Here is a 14,369-nt window from a genome sequence, read left to right on the forward strand (position 1 = left end):
TAGGCAGGTGCCCATCCATTGGCCTGCACCCGAACCATTGGCCTGCACCCGTTGATCGACATCTACTGTGCTTAATCACAGCACAGCCAGGTCGCTGGCGGTGCGCGCAAACGCCCCCTACTTGGAAGTGCCAGATCAAGTACCTAGTACATGATCTGGCAAAGGAGAGCCGTCTTTGCCACCATATATGTATGTTATATGGTCAGCAAGCAGTTAAGCTGCAATAGGCCACGGTCTTACTGCAATTACATGCCGTGGTTGCAATGCTTCATGCCTGCGGCAAAATTTACGATGAGTAAACTTAAGATACAGATGGCAACAAAAATGGATAGGGGTTATAATTATCCCTTACTCTATACAAAATGAAAAAAGGTTCACCTTTAGTGCTACTTTAATATTTGTTTTGTGAGTACATAAACATTCACCAATAAACCAGTGTTACCTCTGTGAAGACGGCAAGCTGCAGCATAAATTATGGGTGGTATTTTTAATGTTAACAGTTTAAGGATTCCCTTCCTTTCCAGGGACAAGTCACTCAATTAACCCAGCAATTGCCAGATCAATTTAAAATTGTATTCCATTAACCTTCCTGTCTCTGATCAGTGCTGACACTGTACAGGCCCCTACTTAGGAATGAGAGACATTTAGCTGAAAGATGGAAAACTCTGCTTCATATAAGTAGTGAGTCTGTGAGATCACTACCAGCGTCTAATAGGAGTAAGCCACCACACTGAGTGAATGTAAAGTAAAAGAAAATCTGAATATGTAGAGAACACAGGTCTATTCATCCCTCTTGTGTTTGTTTTTGCAATGCTCCAATGGACAGTGACGAGGAACAATTAGTTACCAGCTACCTTCATACTGAGCCATTTTGCAATTATTTTATATAATTTTCCTGCTGCAACAAGTTAGAAGAAATTCAAACAACTGAACTGTACCTGGCTGACTAACAACATTGTAAAAATGTGAATGGAATTAATGATTGTGTGTATATCTTTGTTGGGCAGATATGAAGGATTTTGCTAACCTTAAAAAGCCTACATTTTCATGGGATGCACGTGATCCTCACAAGCTCACAAGATCCTCACTTTCTAAGTAAATTTTCCTCTTATGTAGTTAAAACAGTAACATAGTATATTCTGATGCAAGTAAAAAATGTCTAATGTTCCTTAGAGTCATGTTTATTTTACTGTTATATACAGGAGAATACAAAAACCCTTGAACTGTCAGATCGAAATGCAGAGCACCAAGTTGAAATTAGGAAAGAATCAAAGGTATAAACAGGGAAAAGAGGGAGCATTCCAGAAGACAGACGGTTGGGGGAAACCCCAATAGATTACAGATAGAGGAAATTGTGGTGGGGGAAAAGAAGGGAGGTAGCAAAAGATAATATGTGGAAGCAAGTAGAAACTAGGGAGAAAAAGAAAGGTTATTAGGAGACTTGCTCACCCCCCTATAAAGACCAAAGGTCTTGATCAAATCTTGTGGGGAGAAAGCGAGATGTCCAGGATTGCCAGGTGAGAGACATTTCTCTGTTTATCATTGAGTTTAGCTTCTAATTTTTCATGCAGGAGGACTGAATTCATCCTAGATTCGGTTTTAGTCAAAGAAAGGGTGGGCATCTTGCCTTGGAAATCATTTGTTTGGCCTCTGAAAGGCAATGTAGGATCAGTTTAAAGCTACCTTTAGGTATACCTGAAGGTTTAAGGTTCAGTAGAGCATGTGAGGCTAAAAAAGGAACACGGGCATCTGAGAGTTCAGAGATGATCTTTCCTAAAGAGGGGTACTGCGGGACATGTCCACCACATTTGGAAAAAGGTGCCCAGTTGACTGCAGCTCCAAAAACATCGGCTAGAGTAACCTAGAACATAATGAGCAAATCTAGAGGGAACTAGGCACCATCTATTCAGGAACTTGTAGTGGGTTTTGATGGCTAGTACATTCGTGGAGCAGGATTTGGTCGTCCCCCAGAATAGATAAGGGAGATGAGTCCAGGTGAATGGGGTTGTTAGATTCAAATAAGGACAGCATCCTAGGTCCGTCTGGATATCGGGTATGAGAATGTGGGAAATGTACCGAAAAAGTTTAGGATGCAGTAGTTCTTTTTCTTGCTGTAAGAGCGCAAAAGATTTTACTCCATCTTCAGTGACTAGATATCTCCCATGTGTGTCATGAATGTTTTATAGGAAATGTGCAGTATGTGTATAGTATATACTGTATAACCCACTTAATCTTGACGATGTACTGTAAGTTAAAGTGACTCTTAACTCTGGTTAAAACATTTTTTATTCAAGTATGTATTCTTAATTAAAGCACCTTCTATTACTTTCAGCCCCCTGAAAATCTCCAACTTCCAGTTAGAGAGTGGCTATGTTGATTATTGTGCCACTGTATGTAGGAATGCAGCCACCCTATCTTGTTCACTCCTGGGAGGGACTAGAGACTATGGGATTTGTAGTGTGCAGAGAGCATTGCAAATGACTGCAACAAATGTGCACTGGTCCTTCAAAACAAATAGAAGTGAGGGGAGAAAAGGAGAGAATTAAGAGGTTACAAAGAGGCAGAAAAACAGTAAAAAAAAAAATTTGAATGAAAAAAAAATGACAGGGCTATTAAAGCAATATTAAAGGCTCTGTTTAAAAAAAAAATAGCAAACATGTTATACTTACCTACTCTGTGCCGTGGTTTTGCACAGAGCAGCCCTGATCCTCCTCTTCTCGGGTCCCCCGCTGGCCCTCCTGGTCCCGCCTCCTGCCTCCATAGCAAGAAGCTTGCTATAAGGGAACCCAAACAGGCTCACTCCCTAGCTGGCTGCTCTGTGTGTCCATTCATACATGGAGTGCAGCTTGGCTCCACCCCCACTCTCTCCTCATTGGCTCATTGGCTGTGATTGACAGTAGCGGGAGCCAATGGCTCCCAGTGCTTTCTCAGCCATTGAGAAGGGAGAGACTCGGGAGAGCTGCTGCTCTCGTGCACATCACTGTATCAAGATGGGGCTCAGTTAAGTATTAGAGGGGGCTGCTGCACACAGAAGGTTTTTTACCTTCATGCATAGAATGCATGAAGTTAAAAAAACATGAGCCCTTACAACCACTTTAAGTAGTTGGTGTGTATGGATTATGTTTTGAGACTAAGGATATTGTTTAAAAGGGGTTGTAAACCCTCGTGTTTTTTCACCTTAATGCATCCTATACATTAAGGTGAAAAAACACCTGTCAGTGACCGGCCCCCTAGCCCCCCCGTTTTACTTACCTGAGCCCCATATTTCCCTCAGCGAGGACGCTCTACATTTGATATGGCAATAACAATACTGTACAGCTAGCATGTAAATGGGCAAGTTAACCTGGCCATAGACGATTCGAATCTCGGCCGGTTCAGCAGGAACTGGCAGAGATTTGATTCATGTATAGGCAGGCTGAATGTACCAGGTTGACAGATCATGCGATTATCGCTAACGACTGGTATAGCTGCTAGCAATAATCACTGTCTTCCCCCGGCAGGGACAGCTCCCCCCCCCCACCTCACCTACTGGGAGAATACAATGGCTCGGTGGGATGGATTCCCCTGTCAACACTTTCTGTGGTTGCAGGAAAGAAATTTGCTCCGTGTATGGCCTGCCTTCGAGAAAAATAATTACTTTAATCTGATTCACTGTACAAAAAGAGCAAAGCTCTGACACTTACCGGGAGTGATACAGCTTCCCCTCTTTTCCTGTCTCACCCACATTCCTATTGATGTTGAAAGTAGCCCATCATGGTGATGGGCCAAAATGAATGTGGTAGTAATGGGAGTAGCTCCAACACTTTTTCACAATAGCCACCATACAATTAATAGCTGTTGAAAAAATTCAGGTCTTTTTTTATATTCTGCTATTGATGACCTCCTGTGGTAGAGTATGCCACAGCTTAACCAGCCTTAGTATAAAGAACATGCTCTTATGTTCATGGTGAAATCTCTCTCTATCCTCTATATGCAGCTGATTTCTGATGCTGATGCTGATGCTGATGCTTGGGGGATTAAGGGATTAACTAAACTGGTAAACAGGTCTCAAAGATGGTTTGAAAGATGGGGTTAACAAATACCTTAATTTAGTTGCCTTTCTTAGTGCTCCTTCCACTTTGCCTATACAGTGGGGCAAAAGAGTATTTAGTCAGCCACCAATTGTGCAAGTTCTCCCACTTAAAAAGATGAGAGAGGCCAGTAATTGTCATCATAGGTATACCTCAACTATGAGAGACAAAATGTGGAAACAAATCCAGACAATCACATTGTCTGTTTTTTGAAAGAATTTATTTGCAAATTATGGTGGAAAATAAGTATTTGGTCAATATCAAAAGTTCATCTCAATACTTTGTTATATATCCTTTGTTGGCAATGACAGAGGTCAAACGTTTTCTGTAAGTCTTCGCATATCTCCTCTAGAGCAGTGATGTTTTGGGGCTGTCGCTGGGCAACACGGACTTTCAACTCCCTCCAAATGTTTTCTATGGGGTTGAGATCTGCAGACTGGCTAGGCCACTCCAGGACCTTGAAATGCTTCTTACGAAGCCACTCCTTCGTTACCTGGGCGGTGTATTTGGGATTATTGTCATGCTGAAAGACCCAGCCACGTTTCATCTTCAATGCCCTTACTGATGGGAGGAGGTTTGTACTCAAAATCTCATGATACATGGCCCCATTCATTCTTTCATGTACACGGATCAGTCATCCTGTTCCCTTTGCAGAGAAACAGCCCCAAAGCATGATGTTGCCACCCCCATGCATCACAGTAGGTATGTTGTTCTTTGGTTGCAACTCAGCATTCTCTCTCCTCCCAACACGACGAGTTGTGTTTCTACCAAACAGTTCTACTTTGGTTTCATCTGACCATATGACATTCTCCCAGTCCTCTTCTGGATCATCCAAATGCTCTCTAGCAAACCTCAGACGGGGCCGGACATGTACAGACTTAAGCAGGGGGACACGTCTGGCACTGCAGGATCTGAGTCCCTGGTGGCGTGGTGTGTTACTGATGGTAGCCTTTGTTACGTTGGTCCCAGCTCTCTGCAGGTCATTCACTAGGTCCCCCCATGTGGTTCTGGGATTTTTGCTCACCGTTCTTTTGATCATTTTGATCCCACGGGGTGAGATCTTACGTGGAGCCCCAGATTGAGAGAGATTATCAGTGGTCTTGTATGTCATCCATTTTCTAATTATTGCTCCCACAGTTGATTTCTTCACACCAAGCTGCTTGCCTATTGCAGATTCAGTCTTCCCAGCCTAGTGCAGGTCTACAATTTTGTTTCTGGTGTCCTTCGACAGCTCTTTAGTCTTCACCATAGTGGAGTTTGGAGTGTGACTGTTTGAGGTTGTGGACAGGTGTCTTTTATACTGATAACAAGTTCAAACAGGTGCCATTAATACAGGTAATGAGTGGTGGACAGAGGAGCCTCTTAAAGAAGAAGATACAGGTCTGTGAGAGCCAGAAATCTTGCTTGTTTGTAGGTGACCAAATACTTATTTTCCACCATAATTTGCAAATAAATTCTTTCAAAAATCAGACAATGTGATTGTCTGGATTTGTTTCCATATTTTGTCTCTCATAGTTGAAGTATACCTATGATGACAATTACAGGCCTCTCTCATCTTTTTAAGTGGGAGAACTTGCACAATTGGTGGCTGACTAAATACGATAGAGAGATAGAGAGATAGAGAGACAGAGAGACAGAGAGACAGAGAGACAGAGAGACAGAGAGATATAGCCTTACATGTATTCTATATCTTTTTTATATATCTCAAGATATTATCTACTTATCTAACTCAGCATGGTATTGAATTTTTTTTTACTAGAAACTGGTATGCCAAATTCCTTCTCTAGCTTTGTTGTACCAGCTGTAACCTAAAAATGTTAATGAAATTTCCTAAAATCAGCGTCAAATATTTCCATGCAGACTGCTAAAGGAAGGCTTACTTTAAAAAAAACTCAATCACATGTCCTTGTTTTCTAACAGAGCTATGTGGCCACCATGTCAATCCTAACACTAACTATAAAACCTATACCCTTGTTTATAAACAAAGACACAAGTTTTTGGGAAAGCAAAAACTCTCAATTTGCTCTTATCCTAATGCTCACTGCCAATTAATTTTTGACTGGTAAATTTAGTTTTCACTAACATTTTATGTTGTATTAAGGAATTAATTATAATTATTATATAATTATTCATATATTTTTCACATCACCTTGCAATAAAGGAGGACAGTACAGTTACAATATCAATCAAGGCAAGAGGGTTAGAAAGGCCCAGCTGGCTAGAATGTACAATGACTGTATATATTATAATAGAAAGACCATTTACAGTAGCCATGACAAAAAGAAAAATATTCATGTAATGTACCTGGCTTTTAGAATATTATATTCAATATCAGGCAACTAATTTTAATAAGTTGGCCTCTAAACCAGGCCACTTCAAAATGTGTTGACTTGCATATCTTTGCCAGGTTATTTCTCTATGCCAGCAGAACTGCAATGATGAAACATCTGGCACACAAGTAGGCACAGGGGAGCACATTAGCAGTCCAGACATAATAATATGAAAGGCATGGTATTATGAAAATTTACAATTAGTTAAAGAGTCTGCTTTCTGGTTGACATTCAAAAGCTATCACAAAGTAAAGTAGCATATTTAGCAAAGGCTGGATGCAGACTTTGTGTCCTAATATAATAGCCTTTTTTGGTCTTGGAGCCATTTGCATTCTTCTGTATTTTGTGTTTGAAAATTTTACTAAGGCTCCTAAAGGCACCAAAAGCAATCCGCAGTGCTCTGCATAGTGTTTTATAGATGCCATTTACCATGCCAATAAAGATTAAACAAGAAGCCTTGTATCTTTCGGAATGGCACAGTTTTATTCTGCAGGAAATAAACATTCAACATCATTTATATAAAGGTTTGTCATTTGTCATACAGGCTTTTTCCAACAGAAGTTTGCATGGCATTGTGTTGCAGCACCATTTTCTATATATATGTTTGTGTTCAGATATAGAGGTGTGTTAGTAAAGTTGACATCTGTGTAAAGTCCTTGTTTAGGGCTCTGCCTGTGGGTGTCAAAGTTCACTTTGTAATTAGAGCAAGTAATAGTTTCCTTTAAGAGGAAGAGGCTATTAATATGTCAAAACCTTGGTGCCATATGGCTTTGATAGCACCTTGCAGAGAACTAGCACACTCCCTGGGATATAAACTAGCTAGTGATGATCACAAAATGTCAATACAAAAGTGTAGGCAGATATGTTTACCCACATTTATACCAGTTATGCATTCTTTAAAAACATCCCAAAATTTATTTTTAGGTAGCAATTGGATCTGCATGTATATTAACCTCTTACTGTTGCCTGCAAAGCATAAATCAGACTGGTACAGAAAGGCAATACTGCAAGCCAAACAGGCTTTGCTACACCATGCACAGAGATCTGAAAGATGGGAGCTGACACATCATCAGTGTCTTTCTACTCATTTATTATTCAGTCACATCCTGGAGTGTTCACTGACCAAGCTCTAATGTTTTAAATGCAATATATTTTACGTCGCTTCCTCACACAGCCACATACTAAGATCTCCAGACACTGGTATTCCACTCAACCTTCTACCATTTAGGAATGGGTTACAGAACTAGATTTCATGTCCTGTGTGGAACTACACTTGGCTCTTGATAGTGATAGAGTTGGCATGTATACTCAGATGTGGGCCACATAGATGGTTTCAAACCTCCCAGGGTATCATCTCTTATTGATTTTATAGGCTTCTACATTGACTTACTCAAGGACGGTGTAGAAGGATTGCCTCTTACCATTCCCCTTCTACCTCTTTCCCCTTTTCCTCCCTTCCTTGATAGCTATCTTCTCCTCTTATTTGTCTTTGTTATCCCTCCTTTGGCTTTTGTTTGCACTGGGCTGCTTAGACTGTGTCAAACTTCCCAGGACTTCACAGATTTATTACTGATTTCATTGACTTCTACATTGACTTACTCAATTAGGGTGTTTGGGGAGTAGAATTGCCTCTTACCATTCCCCTTCCACCTCTTTCCCCTTTACCTCCTGTCCTTGCTGGTGTTATGCCGAGAAAGTTCCCCCGGCAGATAAGGACCCCCCCTGTACTGCGCAGGCGCAGCGCCTGCGCAGTACGAACTACTATGAGCCGCCGAAGATAGCCGAAGCTGAAAATCTTCAATCAGCTGTACACGGCGCCTGCGCCCTAGGTCTAGGTTCAAGCCCCACCATCCAAGTGGACCTAGAGGGGGAATAAAAAAGCCAAACGAAGCAAGGCCGTGCCGAAGCGTGGCGAGCGAAGCTAGCCCTCGAGGGGCCCTCTTACAGGCGCCGTGTACAGCTGATTTCCAACTATTCAGCTTCGGCTATTTCCGCCGGCTCCTCCTCCGTGTTTAAGCTTTTTGTTTTTCCATCTCTATTCTTATACAGTACATCTAATTCTTTATATCTCCCTTTACCCTTCTATATGTATCTCATCCTATTGACCACATCTCCTGTTATCTTTACTGGATGTTTGACAATTACACCACACTTGACTTGAGCTCCAGGGGGTAAAACCATTTTTTCTATAGTTATCTCTACTTATTCCTGGTCTGTTTATTTGCTTACATTTGCTATATCCTTATGTGACCATTCTTTGTACTTGCATATATGACACTATACTTTTGTCTACCTGTAAAAACTTTAATAACTCAGCTAGAAAATAAAAATTCAGCTAAACAAAATTACACATTGTTTGACAGGTAAGGCACTTTACTTGTACATAGCTGTGAATGAATCTGTTTGCCTTTATTCAGTTTACGCACTGTTGGAACCAATACAAATAGACACATTATTTATGCTTATTGTTAAAAGCAAGTGCAGAATACATACCAAGATGGTAAAGGAGACACCCTGCTGTTTGCAGGTCCACCATTTTCCATTGCCAATAGCAGTATTTGTAAAACTATGGTGATTATGGTGATTGGTCTATGAGTCACCTTGTACTTGCTCATGTACTTATGTAAATAGAAATGTAGAAGTGGAAATACTGAAAACAGAGGACAGTCCAATTAAAAAGGTGGAATATAACACTCAGGCTAACGTTTTAAAGTAGAACTACCAAAACCAAAGATAAATAATTATCTATGACTAGAACACAGGCTGTGTTGTTAGGTACTAAATAAAAAATACTTCTGTTTGTAAGTAGAACAAAGCTTGCTGATATTTTCTTAAAAGCTCCATTATTATTGTTTGGACGGCTAAAAGGAATTTTCAGCGATAAGTAAGACAGAAGGCTATTCATTTTGTTTTGGGTCCAAGCTGCACAGCTGTACACATAGAACTGTGAAAAAAAAAATTTAGAAAATCTTAGGAGTTATTTAGAATTCTACAAAAAGTGCTTAACCACTTGCCGACCAGCCGCCGCAGTTGTACTGCGGCAGAATGGCACGGCTGAGCGAAACGCCATGATGAAACGTCGCTTCGCTCTGTGTCCACTAGGGGCGTGCGCGCCCCCTGCTCGCCCACGGAGCCGATGCAAGTTCTTGGTGGTCCCGATCACCGCCGGGCTCCCGCGATCGCTCGGGGCACATGGAGAACTGGGATCTGTGTGTGTAAACACACAGTTTCCAGTTCTCTGAGGGGAGAAGTGACAGATCGTTTGTTCATACAGTGTATGAACAGCGATCTATCTCTTCCCCTACACAGTCCCCTCCTACCTTCAGTTAGAACACACACTAGGGAACACAATTAACCCCTTAATCGCACCCTAGTGTTAGCCCCTTCCCTGCCAGGGACATTTTTACAGTAATCAATGCATTTTTATAGCACTGATGGCTGTAAAAATGCCAATGATCCCACAAATGTGTCAAAATTGTCCGACCTGTCCGCCATAATGTCGCAGTCCTGATAAAAATTGCAGATCACTGCCATTACTAGTAAAAAAAAAAAAATGAATAATAAAAATGCCATAAAACTATCCCTTATTTTTTAGACACTATAACTTTTGCGCAAACCAATCAATATACGCTTATTGCGATTTTTTAATATATATTTTTTGGGGATAATTATTATAGCAAAAAGTAAAAAATATAGCGTTTTTTTTTTTTCACAATTGTCGCTCTTTTTTGTTGATAGCGCAAAAAATAAAAACCGCAGAGGTGATCAAATACCACCAAAAGAAAGTTCTATTCATGGGGAAAAAAAGGACGTCAATTTTGTTTGGGTGTAACGTTGCACGACCGTGCAATTGTCAGTTAAAGCGACGCAGTGCCAAATCGCAAAAAGTGCTCTGGTCAGGAAGGGGGTAAAATCTTCCGGGGCTGGAGCGGTTAAAATGTGATCTGATCATTATCTTATTCTACAGACAGCATAAAATATCACTGTATCTTCATTTTTACCTGGCGAAGGCCAAAGTCCGTAAAAATCCATTGGTAACACTTTTCAATTTCATTATCTTCAGCTATGTTCTCAGAAATGTCTTTTGATTGGGCTATATTGTGTTTCCACAGAACTCTGTCCTGAAGAGCTGTGTACCCATTATGGAAACTTCCCGACACTTCTTGTCCAGATGACTGATATCAGAAAGAATAGGAAGTGAAGGAAAATCTCCACGAAAGGAACACTGCATTTAATAGCCAAAGCAGTGTTCAATACCTTCCTTTGTCCCCGCCAAAGTGATTTCACTTCCCTTCCTGTTCTGTCTGATAAAAGTTTGTGGGTAATAAAAATTAGACAGTGGTTCTAAAACTTCCCTATTTTATTTAAAACTAAAATAAATTGCCTGGAGTTGTTTTTCCAAACAATACATCCTACACAAAGCTCACTACTCACACATCTAAAACATAAGAAGTCTCTTATGATTTATGCCTGTGCATTTACAAGGTTCCAACAATAAAGGGTTTGATTTCTAACCTTTTTCTACTCTATCTAAATAAAAGGTTTTGGCTGTCACAGAAGGAGAGGAACATATCCGAAATTATGGTGGGAAGGCAGTCGTATCCGCCCCTTCTGGAGAAGGATCTATCAGAATTATAATGAAATCTACGATGACTCTCACTCCCTCCCCTAAAATCGTTCTATTATCTATTCTCCCGAGTTCGATCAAGTCTTAAAAAGCTGCTCACCAAATCATCACTAAGTTTTGGAAGACTGATACTACCCTCCCTCTCCATAGGTAGATTGATATTCTCAATGACACCATGCTCATGGAGGAGATGCAGCCCAGAGAAGGACTTGTGGGAGAAGCACACCAAGCTGTGGTACATTTGGCTCCTTTATTCCTCCTTTGATAGGAGAATCTCGACATGACTCCCTCTGAGCAGTCAAGGTTGGGTCCCCCCTTCTCTTCTGTACTTTCTGTGCATCCTTTATTTGACATTTTTCCACAGTCATTATTTTGCTACCAACTAGTTACCTGTGTTAGCTTTTTGTGTATTTTTGGCATCTGTGTATGTTTGTATCTGTGTATTTTTGGCATCATTTTTCCCCTTCCCTTTCTTCTTTCTGTACCCATTATTGTTATATTTGAAAATCACTGAATAAAAATATATTCATCCTAAATAAAAGGTTTTGGCTGGAGTTCAGCTTTAAAGCCCAGCTGACGCTTCTATATTTATTACTGTAATGGAGTCCGTCTACATATAGGTGTCCTTTTATGAAACTGAGATCAGCGGCGATCCCGAGTCTCACCGCTGATCTCAGTTCATGACCAGTTTATGAAACTGAGATAATCAGTGGAGAACATGTTCTCCGCTGATTATCTCAGCACAGTGAGAATTTGTAACTGACTTCACAGAAACGGCCAGTTTATGAAGGTGCGATCTCAGCACCTCACTGGCGATCTGTGACAGAATTCTCACTTTCTGATTCACCATTTCAGAAGTGGAGAATCAGAGTGAGAAGCCTGAAACTGGCTGATATTCTGGAGAAAGCAAGAAGTCTTTTGACTTCTTTCTTTCACCAAACAGTCAGAGCACACCTTGCCCACCATTACACACCCCAAAACCAGCAGGATAGGAATTTATAGTGTATATATATATATATATATATATATATATATATATATATATATATATATATATACAGCTATATATATATATATATATATACACATATACAGCTATATATATATATATATATATATATATATAGCTATATATATCTATCTATGGATAGATATATATATATATTTTTTTAGATGTTCACGTCTCTGGCTGGGTTCACACTTGTGCGATGCGTGAACCAGCGTGATTCCTGTGCGGGTTTTCACATCGCACCTACATTGACATCTGCGCACCACTGCGGGTGTCAATGTAAAGTTAATGACACCCCCAGATCATTTCACAGATCGCAGTGCGAACTATGTAATGGTGCAGGAATCGGATCGCATGGGTGTTCACACCCATGCGATCCGATTCCAGTGCGGACCAAATAAAGGGTCCTGTACCATTTTGGTGCAAATGCAATATGATTTAGGGCCAGTTCCCACTGCTGCGGTGTCCGAGATCGGATGTGATTCGCACCGCACTGCAGTGCAAAATCACATCCAATCTCTGTGCGATGCGATTTCAGCCATACAGATAGTATTGCTAAATTTGCATTGCCCTCGGACCAAACTCTTACAGGACCCTTTTTTTGGTCCACAGCAGAATCGGATCACATGGGTGTTCACAGCCATGCGATTCGATTACTGTCCGAGTTTGCAGATCGCACTGCGATATGCGAACTGATTTGGGGGTGTTGTTAGCTTTTAGGCCCAGTTCACACTTGTGCGATGCCGGACATCGATGCCGGACATCGCACAGGCATCGCATGTTATTCGCAGCACACTGCCATTCACATTACATGCGATGTCTGTGCGGTGCGATATCAGCTGTACAGATAGTATGGCTGATATCGCACCGCATTCGGTGCAAACACGCACATGACCCTTTTTTCTGTTCGGACCAGAATCGGATCGCATGTGTGTTCACACATATGCGATCCAATTCATGTCCGAACTGTCAGTTCGCAGTGCGATATGCAAGCTGATCTGGGGGTGTCGTTAACAATGTATTGACACTCCCCAGCGATTCGCATATGGCAGTGTGAACAGACATGCGAACTCGCAATGGATTTGCAGTGTTCTCGCATCGCACCAGTTTATCAATTTTTATGTTTATCTATAATGAAATATATTTTATTTTAATTTATTAATAAATAGTTATACTTGTATACTTTATTAAAATTATTTTTTTAATGATTATAAATGTATTTTGCATTTATATGAATGGTGTATAGCTGCATTACATATGTGCATTACATTCATTTACTATACACCATTCACATTTAAATAGGGACATGTATGATCTTTAAATATTGATAAAAACAATGTTTTTTTTATAATTAGGTTAATGTATATTGTGTAGGGGGAATTTAACTTTATTATTTTATTAACATGTTGGGGAATAATATGTGCTGATTTGTGTTAAACTTTTGTATTTTATGGTTCCTCATACTGTAATCCCGCTATATCACGCGAGATTATAGTGAGAGGAGCCATTCTCAGGAGTTCCCGGCGTTTGTAGATCGCTCCTCAACTCAACATGAGAAGCGATCTACACACTTTCATAAACAGGCACTCAGAGGAGAGCGATCTCCTCTGAGAATGCCTGAGAACTGAAAAGCGGTATTTTACCGCACTTTCATAAAAGGACACCATAGAGCAATACATATCCTTTTCTCTCATGTTTTTAATTACTATGTGCTGCAGCAATTGTTAAAGTATCCTGTACTTGCAGAGCTGGACCACTGTTCTCACACACAACATAGGCTCAGGTCTCCAGTGGTCTAACGCACCCACTGCACACTGCTCCAATCGAAAGTGCTACTCAGGGAGCATGAGCACTGTTATTTGGGGCATTGTGCAGGGGGGTGTGCAGGACTGCTGGAGACTTGGGTTGTGTGTGAGAGCAGCGGTCTGGCTGCCCAGTGTGCTGGATTTTTTAACATGTGCTGCAGCACATACAGCATAAAAAAAGACTACATTAGACACGGAATATAGAGTAAGGCTAATAACAGCAATTATTAAAAATACTGCCTTCTCCCTCCTCCTATCTATCCTGTATAGCCTGTATAAAAAAGGCAGCATAAATCCTGTCTGGTCAGGTCAAGTAATCCAGAAGTTCCCCTGTGTCAGTGAGTGGCTGCTGCAGGGATGAGGAGGAGCGCTGAAAACTGAGGGGCAATGGGAGCTGGTGGGTGACGTCACGGCTCTGGGAATTTACAGCCGCTGTCAAAGCTGCTGAATCACATGACCAGACTGAAAAAGGTATTTATACGGCTCCTTTTTCTAAAGGCTTTGGTTAGAAAGAGGGGTTTGGAGGGG

General features: G+C 40.9%; 1 protein-coding gene and 1 long non-coding RNA gene across 3 annotated transcripts in view; one reads left to right on the forward strand and one right to left on the reverse strand.

The window, feature by feature from the left end:
* Nucleotides 1-11,568, forward strand: part of LOC141134467 (uncharacterized) — a 28,864-nt gene extending 17,296 nt beyond the window's left edge. Inside the window, exon 2 of the long non-coding RNA XR_012243164.1 lies at nucleotides 10,942-11,568. This is a non-coding gene — a long non-coding RNA (uncharacterized lncRNA). The remainder of the gene's footprint in view (nucleotides 1-10,941) is intronic.
* CSPG4 (chondroitin sulfate proteoglycan 4) overlaps nucleotides 1-14,369 on the reverse strand; it is a 183,569-nt gene that overhangs the window by 109,021 nt on the left and 60,179 nt on the right. The window lies entirely within an intron of this gene.

The sequence above is a fragment of the Aquarana catesbeiana genome, linkage group LG03 (assembly GCF_042186555.1).
Source record: "Aquarana catesbeiana isolate 2022-GZ linkage group LG03, ASM4218655v1, whole genome shotgun sequence".
Classification (NCBI taxonomy): domain Eukaryota; kingdom Metazoa; phylum Chordata; class Amphibia; order Anura; family Ranidae; genus Aquarana; species Aquarana catesbeiana.